Source organism: Cnephaeus nilssonii (assembly GCF_951640355.1).
Source record: "Cnephaeus nilssonii genome assembly, chromosome: 1".
NCBI lineage: Eukaryota > Metazoa > Chordata > Mammalia > Chiroptera > Vespertilionidae > Cnephaeus > Cnephaeus nilssonii.
This window is the reverse complement of record NC_137072.1, coordinates 94489692-94503221: the sequence shown is the minus strand read 5'-3', so window position 1 is coordinate 94503221 and position 13530 is coordinate 94489692. Positions and strand designations below refer to the sequence as shown.

General features: G+C 44.9%; 1 protein-coding gene across 2 annotated transcripts in view; it reads left to right on the top strand.

Annotated features, from left to right (window-relative positions):
• Window positions 1-4016: 4016 nt before the first annotated feature.
• KLHL5 (kelch like family member 5) overlaps window positions 4017-13530 on the top strand; it is an 84761-nt gene continuing 75247 nt past the window's right edge. Inside the window, exon 1 of one of the 2 annotated variants that reach the window (XM_079769140.1) lies at window positions 4017-4320. The gene's annotated coding sequence lies outside the window, so the exon portion shown is untranslated. Of the gene's footprint in view, window positions 4325-13530 lie in introns of both variants that reach the window. The other variant, XM_079769139.1, reaches the window with a different exon arrangement.

Genomic DNA, 13530 nt, shown 5'->3' with positions numbered 1-13530 from the left:
TGCCGTTCCTCCATGTGTGAGGAGGGTCCCACCTGAACAAGGGGCACTGGTCCGTCCCTGCGATTGGACTGGGACTCTGCCACGTCCCTCTGGCCAGAACGAAGACATGGACAGGAGTACAAATGCGGCTTTTAGCCTTGGTTGTGACTGGGACAAGCTTGATGGCTCCCACGTGGAAGACAGAAAAGTGGCCCTACCACGTGGAGCAAGAGGGAAGGAATGTAGGCAGATTGCTGCAATTTACACCTGCCCTCTGGGGGTGGAAGTGTTTTTCCTGGAGGAGTGAAAACTGTAGAAGAATAGCTGGACAAAGGAAGGGAGTTATGGCTGTCCCTTACATTTTCCATAATAATTTCATTTTTAATCTCCTTTAGATTTTAGTAACATTCATTTTGAAAATTTCTAGATTGGCTTGGCTGTGGTAAAGGAAGCCAAGGAAACTTTTTTTTTTTTTAACCAAGTTAAAAGGAGAAACAAGTTACCCTGGGAACCAAAAGAAATCAGAGTGAGAATCTGAGGTGAACTTCAAGGGGACAAATTTTGGGTTGGATTTACTCGGCCACCTGTCTCACCCATCTGGAAATTTTCCTTCCAGGGTTATGATCTGCTCACACCTTTTAAAGCTCTGTATTTAAATAGGAGGCTGTTTTGTGTCAAACTATGGATAACAGTGGATAGAATGTTGGCCTGCAGACTGAAGGGTTCCAGGTTGAATTCCAGGCAAGGGCACATGCCCAGGTTTCGGGCTCGATCCCCAGTGGAGGGCATGCAGAAGGCAACCGATCAATGATTCTCTCTCATCATTGATGTTTCTATCTCTCCCTCCTCTTCCTCTCTGAAATAAATTTAAAAATTTAAAGTATATATATTAAAAAACAAACAAACATGGATAGCCGCAGTACTGTTAAAAGTAATCCTAAATCCTCAAATCCTGGGATCCAGTTTTTGACCATAGATACTGTACATAATTATAGTTGAGCCTTTAATCCTCCCCACATGCACAACTCGTAACCAGAGCAGAACGTGAAAAGCCAAACCATTTCTTTATTAAGGGCACTTACACATAAGGATCAAGTTCTGTTTGCTACCTGTCAGTACTACACTTCAACCAGATGAAAACATTGTTAAGCTCACCATCGTGATTATTATCAACTCAAATCATCTGAGAACTCACAAAGGACATAGTATTAGCACCACCTGTAAAGTTACCAGTAATCAAATTTTAGGTTCATTTATTCCACTTATGATTACTGCTGTATTGTTTCTTCTCAGGGGAAAAAAAACATTAAGACTTGGACAGCATTTATTGATCCATTATTCCTCTCTGATTCTATGGATCCATTTATGGGCCAACTTGTAAAATCTCAGCATAAATTCTTAGCTGTGAATGCTTCTTCAATGTGCTGCCAGAATGAAAGATTAAAAACAGCCATTTCAAATTCTAATTTTAAAAATGGGCTGTATCTTAAACCTCATTCATATGTCTAAATCATGTGACTAAGTTATAACTGTATAAAAGCCCTTTGGCCAATACAAAAAGAAATACAAGCTATCTTTCCTAGGTGAAGTCATTCATTCATTCAAAAAATATTTGTTGAGTATCTACAAATAGCAGACACCGGTAAGTAATAGACACTGGAGATGTAACAGCGAACTAAACGGACACATTTCTGTTCTCATGGAGCTTACATTCCATTGGAACAGAGATAAACAGATATATGTCAGGTGGTGCTAAGCGCTGAGAAATGGGGAGGGGGCGTTGCAGGTTTACAGAGGATAGGCAGGAAAGGTAACATGAAGGAAAAGGGAAACAGCCGTGTGAATAGCTAAGAGCCTTCCAGACGGAGGGACATGCAAAAGCTTGACTGGCAAGTGCTTAGTGTGTTTGGCAGAGAGGAAGGAGTCCGGTGGGTAAGAGCTGAGGCCATCGGCACGGGACCAGATTACAAGGGATGTTTTATTTGATTTACTTTTATTGGAGTGGTGGAGCAAATAAACTTAAAATATCCATTAGTAAATCAAAGAGAATAGATTTTAGGACAGTACAAAAACACATTTAACGTGGAAAAAAAAAAAGAAAAGGGTGTATGGGAAATCCTATTTCTTAAATTAGGACTAATTTTTACTGCAATTGTAAGCCAACTTGATTGCAATGCTTTTCTAGTCTTTCTCACTATAAAACCAAAAGAAAACAACAATTAAAATTCCAAAATAGAACAACAAATGGGGCAGAGGGGTGGTCATGAGAAGAATGCCTTTTGCTGTTAATGTACATACACAAATGTTAACAACGGAAAGTCAAATGAGGGCTGAAAAGTAGTAACAAATTCCAAAAATTTAGGCTATGGATTTAGAGAACTGTCTTTTGTACTTAAAGACAATACTACTGAAATAATGTTTATCTATTTGTGCAAGTGATTGCAAAGGAGGGGGTTGCAGTCGCTTCCATGTGGCTCTAATTTTTTAAAAATTGCCCTAACTGGTTTGGCTCAGTGGATAGAGTGTCGGCCCACAAACTGAAGGGTCCCAGATTCAATTCCTGTCAAGGGCATGTACCTTGGTTACATTTGATCTCTGGTCAGGGCACATGCAGAAGGCAACCAATCGATGTGTCTCCCTCACATCGATGTTTCTATCTCTGTCTCTTCCCCTCCCTTCCACTCTGTCCAAAAAAATCAATGGAAAATATCCTCGGGTGAGGGTCAACAACAACAACAAACGTACCCTGTGCTTCCGTGGAGCCCTCAGTGGTAGATTTTCTGATGTTTCACCTTCCTGATTGTGACAGTTTTAAATCCGCCCTTCCGCTTTCCTTTGAACTAGCAGTCTGATTCAATGCTTCATTGTTTTATATTACGTTGCTTTTTCTAACCACTTCCCCAAGAGGGAGTGTACAAAATAGATCCCTAAAATAAATTTCCCACAGCCACCCCTAGGTTGCTGCCACAATTTGGCTTTTATTCTGATAGTGACTTGATCCATCAGGCTTCTAGATCACCACTTGCTTGCATCGGATTTTCATTACGAAGACATACTGGGGAATGGCCACATTCAACCCTTGGGGACAGCACACAGCTAGCTCAGAGTAGCAAACAATTAGTCTGCAAATAATGAACATATGCATTACTTGGAGAATCAAAAGGAGGTGGCCATTTCGTTTACACATCAGTCTGAGACAAGCCAAGGAAACCCCAGTCCTCCCTTATCCACCATGAGCTCCATGAGGGAAAGTACCTTAGCTGTTTTGCTCAAGTCTGATAATGAGTTAACATACATAAAGTGCTTTAGGTTTGTGCTTAGCATAAAGGCGCTGAGTACATGAGTTATTGCTGTTCTCAGCATCTGGTAGACTGTATAGGAGCTTAATATATGGTGGCTAAAAAGATTTAGTAAGGAAGCTACTTTTGTGGAATTCCTATTACCCCGCCATTGGGAAACAATGATTATGGGCAGTGTTGAGAATCATAATCCCCATGGCACACACCCATATCCGGGGCACAAGAATGACCAGATTGTTGCAAGAAGGGTTGCAGAGGCTGGGAAAGAGGCGACTCTTGGTGAGTTTGCCCAAAGCTCCGGGACAATACAGTCCTGTTCTCCAAGGAAGCAAACCACAGGCCCGTTGTCTGATCGCCTTCCCGCCCTGCAGAGGGACCTCTTCCTAAACTTCCACACCCAGGAAAGCCCCACTCCCAGTTCCAAGGGGCGGGGAACAACCGGAATCTGTGTCAGCTCTGCCGCCCCCCGCCCCCTGCCCCAGAGCCCCGCCCAGACTGACGTCCCCCTCCCCCATGAGCTTCCAAACCTCAGCCCGCGGGCCCCCCCACCCCACCTTCTCCCCTTTTTCCCTTCCTTCCCTCCCCCGGCCCGGGCCGTCGGCGGGCGCCGCGCAGGGGGGGAATAGAAACCGCCAACCCGGAGGCGGCGGCAGTCTCCCGGGGCCCTGCGCCGGCGACGAGGGGGAGGGGCCTGTGTGTGGGCGGGGCCTGGCGGGAGGGGGCGGGGCGGGAGCCGCGCGCTCGGCGCCTGGACTGACGGGCGATCGGTCCCGACTCCCACTCCCTCGCCCTCCCGCCCGCTCTGATTTGCCCGAAGAGTTGGTCCCCCCAACACCTGGTGCAGATTGACGGAGGGGGAGAGGCCCGCCCCAGCCCGGCGGGCGCCGGGGGTGAGGCTGCCGGGAAGGGGTTGGGGGCGCCTGAGGGGCCGAGCATCCCTCTCCCCCGCCGCCCGCCGGCCCCCGCCCCCCGCCGGCCCCCCTCCTCCCGCCGGGCCGCCCCGCCCCGCCGTGACCCCCGGCCGCCTCGGGAGCCCGACGAGGTAAGTGCGACTTCCTCCTCGCTGCCGGTCCCCACGCGACTCTTCCCCCCACCCCGACCCCGTCCTCGGCGGCCCGAGTGCCGCTGGGCCCTCCGTCTGCCCCACGAGGCAGCCAGGCGGGGGCCTCCCCAAACCGCGTCCGGGCTCGAACCCGGGCCGGGCCTCCGCGCCGCGCCGCCGCCGGAGCCCCGGAGCGGCGGGGCCGCCCCGAGTTGTGCAAAGTTGTGGCCGCGGCGCCGGCGGCGGGCCTGCGAGGCGGGGGCCGCGGTCCCGGACCGTCGCTCTTCCCGGGACCGCTGTGCTAAGGAACTGGGAACCGTTTCAGATCCCCCCGCTTTGTTACCCGCAGGCTGTCATACTCTGTACGCTGTGATTTTAAGTAATTGCCTCACCCCAGAGTGCGGAGAAGCAGGAAGGGGTTGGATGTCTAGGAACACTGGCGTGTCTGGTTGAAACTTTATTCCTTTGAAGCGTGTCACTGCATACTTCGGGATCAAAAGCTAGGGGAGAAAGTTTGCTGTATCCAAGAGTAAAGCACGACTGCCATCTCTATTGTTGTTCCGTTGGATTTTGAAAAATGTATTTCAATGGTGGGTGCACTCACAACACTCGAAAGGGATAATATGTACAAATTCTCTCTCCCCGCCCACCCGGGACCCCCCGCCAGCCAGTGTTACCACGGGGTCTTCTGCATCCTGGTGCGTGTGCACATGCACTTTTAGAAATGCCTTGCGGTTACTAGTGCCTGATAAATTTTCATTCTCCTTTCTTTTAGAAAACAGATTAGCAACAAATTAGAAAACAGATTTTTGGTTATTACACCACTGGGGGAAAAAAATAATGACTTATTTCTGGTGTTAAGCATTTGTGGATTTAACTATATCGTGAATGTGTATATTCTATTGACTTGCCATAACTATGTGAATACCTTTACACAAAGGTGACTATACTATTTTTGGGTAATGGGGCAGGTAGGTAGAAATCATTGTGAAATTGTAAGAAGATAGGTCTTAATATATACAATAGATAGTGCCAGAAATTATTGAAGCATATAGTACCATAGGATGAAACAGACCTAAATGAGAAAATTGAGGCAGAACAGGGAAGAAAAAAAAAACACAAAGTGACAGGGAAAGTGCATACTATAAAATTGTTTGATGCAGTTGGCGACATTTTTAAAATATCCCACAGAAAATAATGAATTTTGGACAACAGTGTACTTCAATAAAGGGCAGTAATAAAACTCTAAAGGTAAGTTCTCTGAAAGCTTAATTTTTTTATCCATTCATAACGTTTAAAATTGCCTAGGCCCAGCTGCTGTGGCTTGGTCGTTGAGCGTTGACCTATGAACCAGGAGGTCATGGTTCAATTCCCAGTCAGGGCATATGCCAGGGTTTCTGGCTCCATCCCCAGGGGGAAGCATGCAGGAGGTAGCTGATCAATGATTCTCTCTCATCATTGATGTTTCTATCTCTCTCTCCATCTCCCTTCTTCTCTGAAATCAATAAAAATATATTTTAAAAAAAGAAAAGAAAATTACCTAGGACAGTATTTCCCAAACTGTGACCTAAGAAATGAGAAATCAATAGTTTATTACTTAAAGTAAGATTCTAGTTCAAATAAGTTTGAGATAGCTGGATTAGACCAATTTTAGTAGTTATTTACTCTTTCTTGGCAAATGTTCAGATTTACTCTTTTAAAGGGGGTTATATTTGGTTACCTTTTCCAACTTTATTTGACTATGGAACACAAATTGAAAACCACTGAACCTGTAGAAATGGCTGGACTGCCTATTCTTCAAACAGTTCTTCATGAGAATTTCCTACAACTGAGGTTTGATAGGAATTGGAAAGCAAAGAGTATGAGATTTTTCCAATTTGGTAATTACCAAAGTGAAGATAATGAAAAAATCAGAATTTTAATATTATATATATTAAAGGTAAAGGCTACTTTTCCCCTGAATTCTTTCATAGTTCTTCATTATTCTGCAGGTTTCCTGTTGGACCAAATGACCTTTAGGACTTCTTCCTAGTCAGTGCTTCAAGGCTACTCATGGTCTTGAATTAGACTAGGTTTACACAAATAGAATTCCTTGAAGAATAACTTCAGTTATTCTCAGATGTAAACATGTGATTAACATGTTCTTTTCATCACAAACATTATTGATACTAGTATTTTACTATAAATCCTAGAATTTTGTAGTGGTAAGAGACCTTAGAAAGCATGGTATATATTTTGAAAGCATGGAAAGGACTTTGAAACCAGAAAATCTGGGATACTACCACTAATGTGCAGGGTTGTTTCTAGCAAATTTATGAACCACTCTGAATCTGTTTTCTTATTTGTAAGATTAGAATGATGACAGCACTCAATTCATTCAATAGATGTTGAGACTGGAATAGGTATGGGTAGTAGAAAAATAGCTTTAAGGGCCAGGATTCAAGATGGCGGAGGAGTAGGTGGATGTTCCACTCACTTCCTCCCAGGACCAAACTGGAATTACAACTAAAATATAGAGCAATCAACCTGAAGACTGTCTAAAGAGAAGTCTTATAACCAAGGATTTACAGAAGAAGCCACATCAAGACTGATAGGAAGGGGGTAGATGTGAAAAGATCTGGCCTGTTCCCAAGGGCTGTATCTGAGATTCCAGAGGGATATCTCAGCTGCAAAGGTTCCCCTTGAGGAGCTTGTGGTTTCAACCCCCACCATGGGCTCCCCAGCAACCACATAACATCTGGCCATGAAAATCGGTGGGGATTCTGTCTGCCAAGGAGAGACCAGAGTCTACTAGATACATAGGCACCCTCTTAAATGGTCAATGCATAAAATCTCTTTCGCGGCCACTCACCCTGGGCTCCTTTGGAGGGAGGGCAGAGCGGACTAGGTGTGTAAGGAGAGATGGGTTTGTGGCTCTAGGGAGAGAGCTGAGGGGATAGCTACTGGGACCCCTGTGCTGAATCACTCTCCTGCACCGCAGACACCATCTTTTTGGGGTGGAGTATGTCCCTCCATATAGCATCAGCCTCGGGGAAAGCCCCTCCCTCTGGACTCCCTATCACCCACCCTGTGGAGCTTGCATCCTACTGAGGAGTTAGCTGTCTGGGCCAGGGTGTAGAGGGTTGGACAAACACAGGGTGTCAGGAAAGAGTGGTGTGGCTTTGGTGTGGGGGCCATTACCCCACGTTCCCATGAATCTAACTGACACCATCCGCTCAGGGGAGATCTGCTAGCCCCACTCACCAGGCTCCCAGCAGCCCCATCCTCCCAACTCCTGGTGGCTCCGCCTGCTGAGCTTTGGGCAGAATTCAGGAGACACTGCATTGTGTGACTTCGGGGTGGGGGCCCTCTCCCTACCTAACCCCAAACCTGACCAGCACCTCCCCCTTTCCCTACTCCTGGCTGCCCCAAACAACTGAGATCAGGCTCCTGGTAGAATCTGGGATAGACTATGTTCTGGCTCGAGGGTGGAGGAAATTTTTCCCCGGCACACCCGAACAGTGCAGAGCCCTCCCTTCATGTGGCCAAATCTTGGTCTGTTTGGGCCTGATAAAGTCTGCTGGCCTCACCCTGATGACTCCCTGAGACGTGGCCCCGTGACAAAGGTCTGCAGACCCCCAGCAGGTATATACCCTGGAATATTTGCTGAGTGGCCTCAGACCAGGCACTAGCACCAAGTTTGAACCTGCATAGACCTGGTGAACACCACTTGCCCTTACCTGATGATTCACTGAAAATGTACCTATTACAGTTCGAGTATTGCCAGAGGCTCTTTTAGCGCCTGAGTCTAACAGGTAGTTGGCAGGTGGAGGAGGATCTTGGGGTTCCTTAGGACTTCTGCTGACCTGCCCCAGGGACCCGGTGGGGTAAAAGCTTAATCCTTCCCACATACAGCCAGGCCCAGCAGAGGCAGCCACAAACTGGATTGCTTTGCAGCTCCAAACAGGTTGCCAGGGCCAGTTACAGGCAACATCTGACGTTGGCCTGCACCACAGTCCCTCTTCAGAGGCCCCAGAACCAACACACTCAGTGGCCACTCCAGACAACATCAGAGCAGGATCCAATTAGCTTCCCCAGCAGGATATCCAAAGGGAGGTCTTGGCAGGCACCACACACTGCTGAGGCGAATTCCACTTCGTGTGGTCAGAACCTGCATGGCAGCTTGTACACTGTGGTTGGGATCGATTCTCACAATCAGCCAGCCTGAGGGTTGACCCCACACACAAATGGGCCAGTAGCAGTCAAGACTCCATTACAGCCCTGGCCGGTGTGCCTCCGTGGCCATAGTATATCGGCCCATTCACTGATAGGTCACAGGTTTGATTCCCATTAAGGGCACATGCCTGGGTTGCAGGTTTGATCCCCAGTCCCAGTTGTAGAGGCAACCAATGTGTGAGAGGCAACCAATCAATGTGTCTCTGTCACATTGATATTCATTCTCTCTCTCTCTCTCCTTTCCTCCCCCTTCCACCCTCTCTAAAAAATCAATGGGGAAAAAAATGCATGTCTTTAAAAAAATGACTTCATTACAACAGGAGGGCCCACATAACCCAAGCAAGGGAGCTGATCAAGGGGACTGTGCCGCTGGGTCTCACAGGATACCTACTACATAACACCATCCTCCAAGGTAGTCATAGCAGATCTACCTAATACAGTGATGGGCAACCTTTTGAGCTTGGTGTGTCAAACTTCGCCAAAAAACTGAGCATAACTCGGGTATTGTGTCACTTTGAGGAAAAAACATTATTTCACGATACTTATAGTTTAAATAACATAAATGTTTCATCCTCGGCATGCGGCCGCTGAGCGGCCGCGTGTCATCAGAAATGGCACTGACACGCGTGTCAGAGGTTCGCCATCACTGACCTAATACATAGAACCAAACACAAAGAGGCAGCCAAAATGGGAAGACAAACATGCCCCAAAAGAAACAACATATATAGGAGAAATCTCCAGGAAAAAGCTAAATGAAATGGAGGCAAACTATTTACCAGATATAGAGTTTAAAAAAAATGGGACTAAGAATGCTCAAGGAACTTAGTGAGAACTTTAACAAAGAGAAGCAAACATAAAAAAAGGATATAGATGCCATAAAAAAGAGCCAGAAATGAAGAATACCATACCTAAAATGAAGAATATAATACCTAAAATGAAGACTACACTAGAAGGAATATACAGGTTGGATGAAGCAGAGGATCAAATCAGCAATTTGGAAGAGAAGGTAGCAGAAAACAATCAGAGCAACAAAATGAAAAAAGAAAAAAAAAGGATTTTTAAAAATGAGGATAGCCTGGCCAGTGTGGCTCAGTGTTTGTGCAGCAGCCCCTGAACTAAGAGGTCACAATTCTATTCCCGGTCAGGGCACATGTCTAGGTTGCAGGCTCAGTCCCCAGTATGGAGTGTGCAGGAGGCAGCTGCTTAATGTCTCTCTCTCATTGATATTTCTATTTATCCCTCTCCCTTCTTCTCTCTAAAAATCAAGAAAAAACTTTTTTAAATGAGCATAGTGTAAGGGATGTTTGAGACAACATGAAGTATAACAACACCTGCATCATAGGGGTACCAGAAGGAGAAAAGAGAGAGCAAGGGATTGAGAACCTATTTGTGAAGAATGAATGACTGAAAACTTCCTTCACCTTGTGAAGGAAAATGACACACAAGTCCAGGAAGCACAGAGAGTCCCAAACATGATGAACCCAAAGAGGCCCACACCAAGACACATAGTAATTAAAATGCAAAAAGTTAAATACAAAGAAAGAATCTAAAACACAGGAAGAGAAAAAGCAGTTAGTTAGCTACAAGGGAGCTCTCATAAGACAGTCAGCTGATGTCTCAACAGAAATATTTCAGGCCAGAAGAAGTTAGCATGAAATATTCAGAGTGATGAAAAGCAAGGACCTACAACCAAGACTACTTTATCCAGCTAGGCTTTCATTTAAAACTAGTAGTCCTGTGTACAAATCCATGCACCAGTAGTTCACCAGTAGCTCGCTGCCACCCTCCAGTAGCTCGCCGCCCGCTGCCCCGCCCTCCTGTAGCTCTCCCCCCTTCCTCCCCCCCCTCATAGCTTGCTGCCCTGCCACCCACTTGTATCTCGCTGCCCCACCCTCCTGCTGATCCATGATCCGGTCGTTACTCGGTCAGTCGTTACGCTGTACCATTTGCATATTACATCTTTATTATATAGGATTGAAGGAGAAACAAAGAGCTTCCAGACAAGAAACAGCTAAACGAGTTTGTTAACACTGCCAAGTATTACAAGAAATGTTAGAATCTTCTTTAAGAAGATGAAGAAGCAAAAAAACAAACAAACAGGAACATAGTTAAAAAAATAAAATAATTACTTTAAATAATCACTTTAAATGGAAATGGCTTAAATGCTCCAATCAAAAGATATAGGGTAGCTGAATGGATAAGAAAATAAGAACTGTCTATAAGAAATCCACCTCAGAACAAAATGTACACACAGACTAAAAGTAAAGGGATGGAAAAAGATATTTCATGCAAATGGAAATGAAAAAAAAAAGCTGGAGTAGCATTACTTGTATCTGACAAAATAGACTTTAAAACAAATGTTATAGTAAGAGACAAAGAAGGGCACTACATAATAATAAAGGAAGCAATCCAACAAGAGGATATAACCTTTGTAAATATGCATGTAACATAGGAGCACCTACATATATAAAGCAAATACTGATGGGCATAAAGGGAGAGATTGACAATAATACAGTCAGAGGAGAGGACTTTAACACCCCATTGACAGCAGTGGATAGATCTTCCAAACAGACAAACAACAAGGAAACAGTGGCCTTCAAAGACACATTAGAACACATGGCTTTAATTGATATCTTAAGAGAATTTTACCCAAAGCAGTAGAATATACATTCATTTCAAGTGCACATGGAACATGTTTCTAGGATAGACCACATGTGAGGATACAAATCAAGTCTCAGTAAATTTAAAAAGATGGAAATCATATCTCTGACCAAATCAAATGCTCCAATCAAAAGATATAGGGTAGCTGAATGGATAAGAAAATAAGAACTGTCTATAATGGTATAAAACTATAAATCAATCACAAGAAAAAAAAACCTAAAAACCACAGAAAGTCATGGAAACTAAATAACATGTTACTAAACAATGAATGGATTAATAATGAGAAAGAAATAAAAAGATACCTTGAAATAAAAGAAAATGAGAACACAACAACCCAAAATCTATGAGATATAGCAAAAGCAGTCCTAAGAGGATAATTCATAGCAATGCAGATCTACCTTAAGAAACAAGAAACATCTCAAATAACAATCTAACTTTACCCTTAAAGGAAATAGGAAAAACAAAACAAAACACAACAACAACAAGCAAAGCCCAAATTGGGTAGAGGAAAGGAAAGAATAAAGATCAGAGCAGAAATAAATGAAATAGAATCTAAATATAAAAGATCAGTGAAACCAAGAGCTGGTTCTTTGAAGAGATAAATAGATTGACAAACCTTTAACCAGACTCTAAGAAAAAAAGAGAGGGGACCCAAATAAATAAAATCAGAAATTAAAAAGGAAAAGTAACAACTGATTCCACAGAAATAACAATGAATTATAAGAAAATATTACAAACAACTGTGTGCCAACAAATTGGACAATCTGGACGAAATGGATAAATTCCTAGAAACATAATCTTCCAAAACTGAATCAGGAAGAATCAGAAAATCTGAATAGACCAATTACAACTAATGAAATTGAAGCAGTAATTGAAAAAACTTCCAACATACAAAAGTCCTGGACCAGATGGCTTCACAGGATAATTTTACCAAACATTCACAGAAGAACTAACACCTATCCTCAAACTATTCCAAAAAATTCAAGAGAAGGGAAGACTCCCAAACTCATTTTGTGAGGTCAGCACTATCCTAATTTCAAAACCTGATAAAGACCCTACAAAGAAAGAAAATTATAGGCCAATCTCTGATGAACATAGATGCTAAAATCCTCAATAAAATATTAGCAAACTGGCTGCAGCAATACATTAAAAAGATCATGCGCCATGATCAAGTGAGATTTATTTCTGGGATGTAAGGTTACTACAATATCTGCAAATCAATAAATGTGATACATCACATAAACAAAATGAAAGGAGAATTGACAACTGGAGAACATACAATATAATATACAGATGATATATTATAGACTTGTATGTCTGAAACCGGTATAATTTTATTAACCAACTAGTGGTCCGGTGCACGAAATTTGTGCACATTAAGAGGGAATTAATTAGAGGAAATAATTTAATATTACTATTTGCCCTTTCTCTATAATAGAAGTGTCAGAGATGAAAGAAAATTAGTAAACTGTATATGAAAATCTTCCTCCTGTCAGAGTCTGGGGTGTGCTGCAGGACCCAGAGTCAAGTCCCCGCCCACCCATGCATGCCTCGAAATCATACCAGACCCAGCCAGCCCCACCCGCATTGGGCGAGATCCAGACCTGTCCAGCCCCACCCCCGTAAAGCCCCGCCAGGCAGGAGGCACAGCCTCAGGTCCCCCAGCCTGGCGCCAGGGCAGAGGGCACAGTTTCCGGTCCCCCAGCCCGGGGCGAAAGGCACGGCCTGAGGGCCCCCAACCCAGCACCGGGGTGGGGGGCACAGCCTGAGGTCCCCCATCAAGCCCTGCCAGGCGGGGGGTTGGGGAGGTCTGAGGTCCCCTGGGCCAGTTCTAGGGCAGGAGACGCGGCCTGAAGTCCCCCGGCCCAGCACCAGGGTGGGGGGCACACCTTGAGGTCCCCTGTCAAGCCCCACCAGGCAGGGGACACGGCCTTAGGTCCCCCGTCAAACCCTGCTGGGCGGGGGGCACAGCCTGGGGTCCCCCAGCCTGGCACCAGGGCAGGGACGTAGCCTCAGGTTCCCCCGTCAAGCCCTGCTGAGTGGGGGGCGCAGGCTTAGGTCCCTTACCCTGGCCCGGCGCCACGCAGCTTCTATTCCCTGCTGATACTCGTTACAGGAACCCCGCCTCTGCTGTGGGCACCGCCATCTTGTGACGGTGTGAGGGTTAATTTGCATGTTACCTCTTTATTATATAGGATGTTACCCCAATAAATTTATTTTAAAAATAAAAGAATAACAGCTTTAAGGGTGATAATAAAGAATGTATTAACAATCTTTGGCTGTCTAAATTTTTTTTCTGAGTACAGATGGCAAGAGTATGGAGGACAGTGGTTC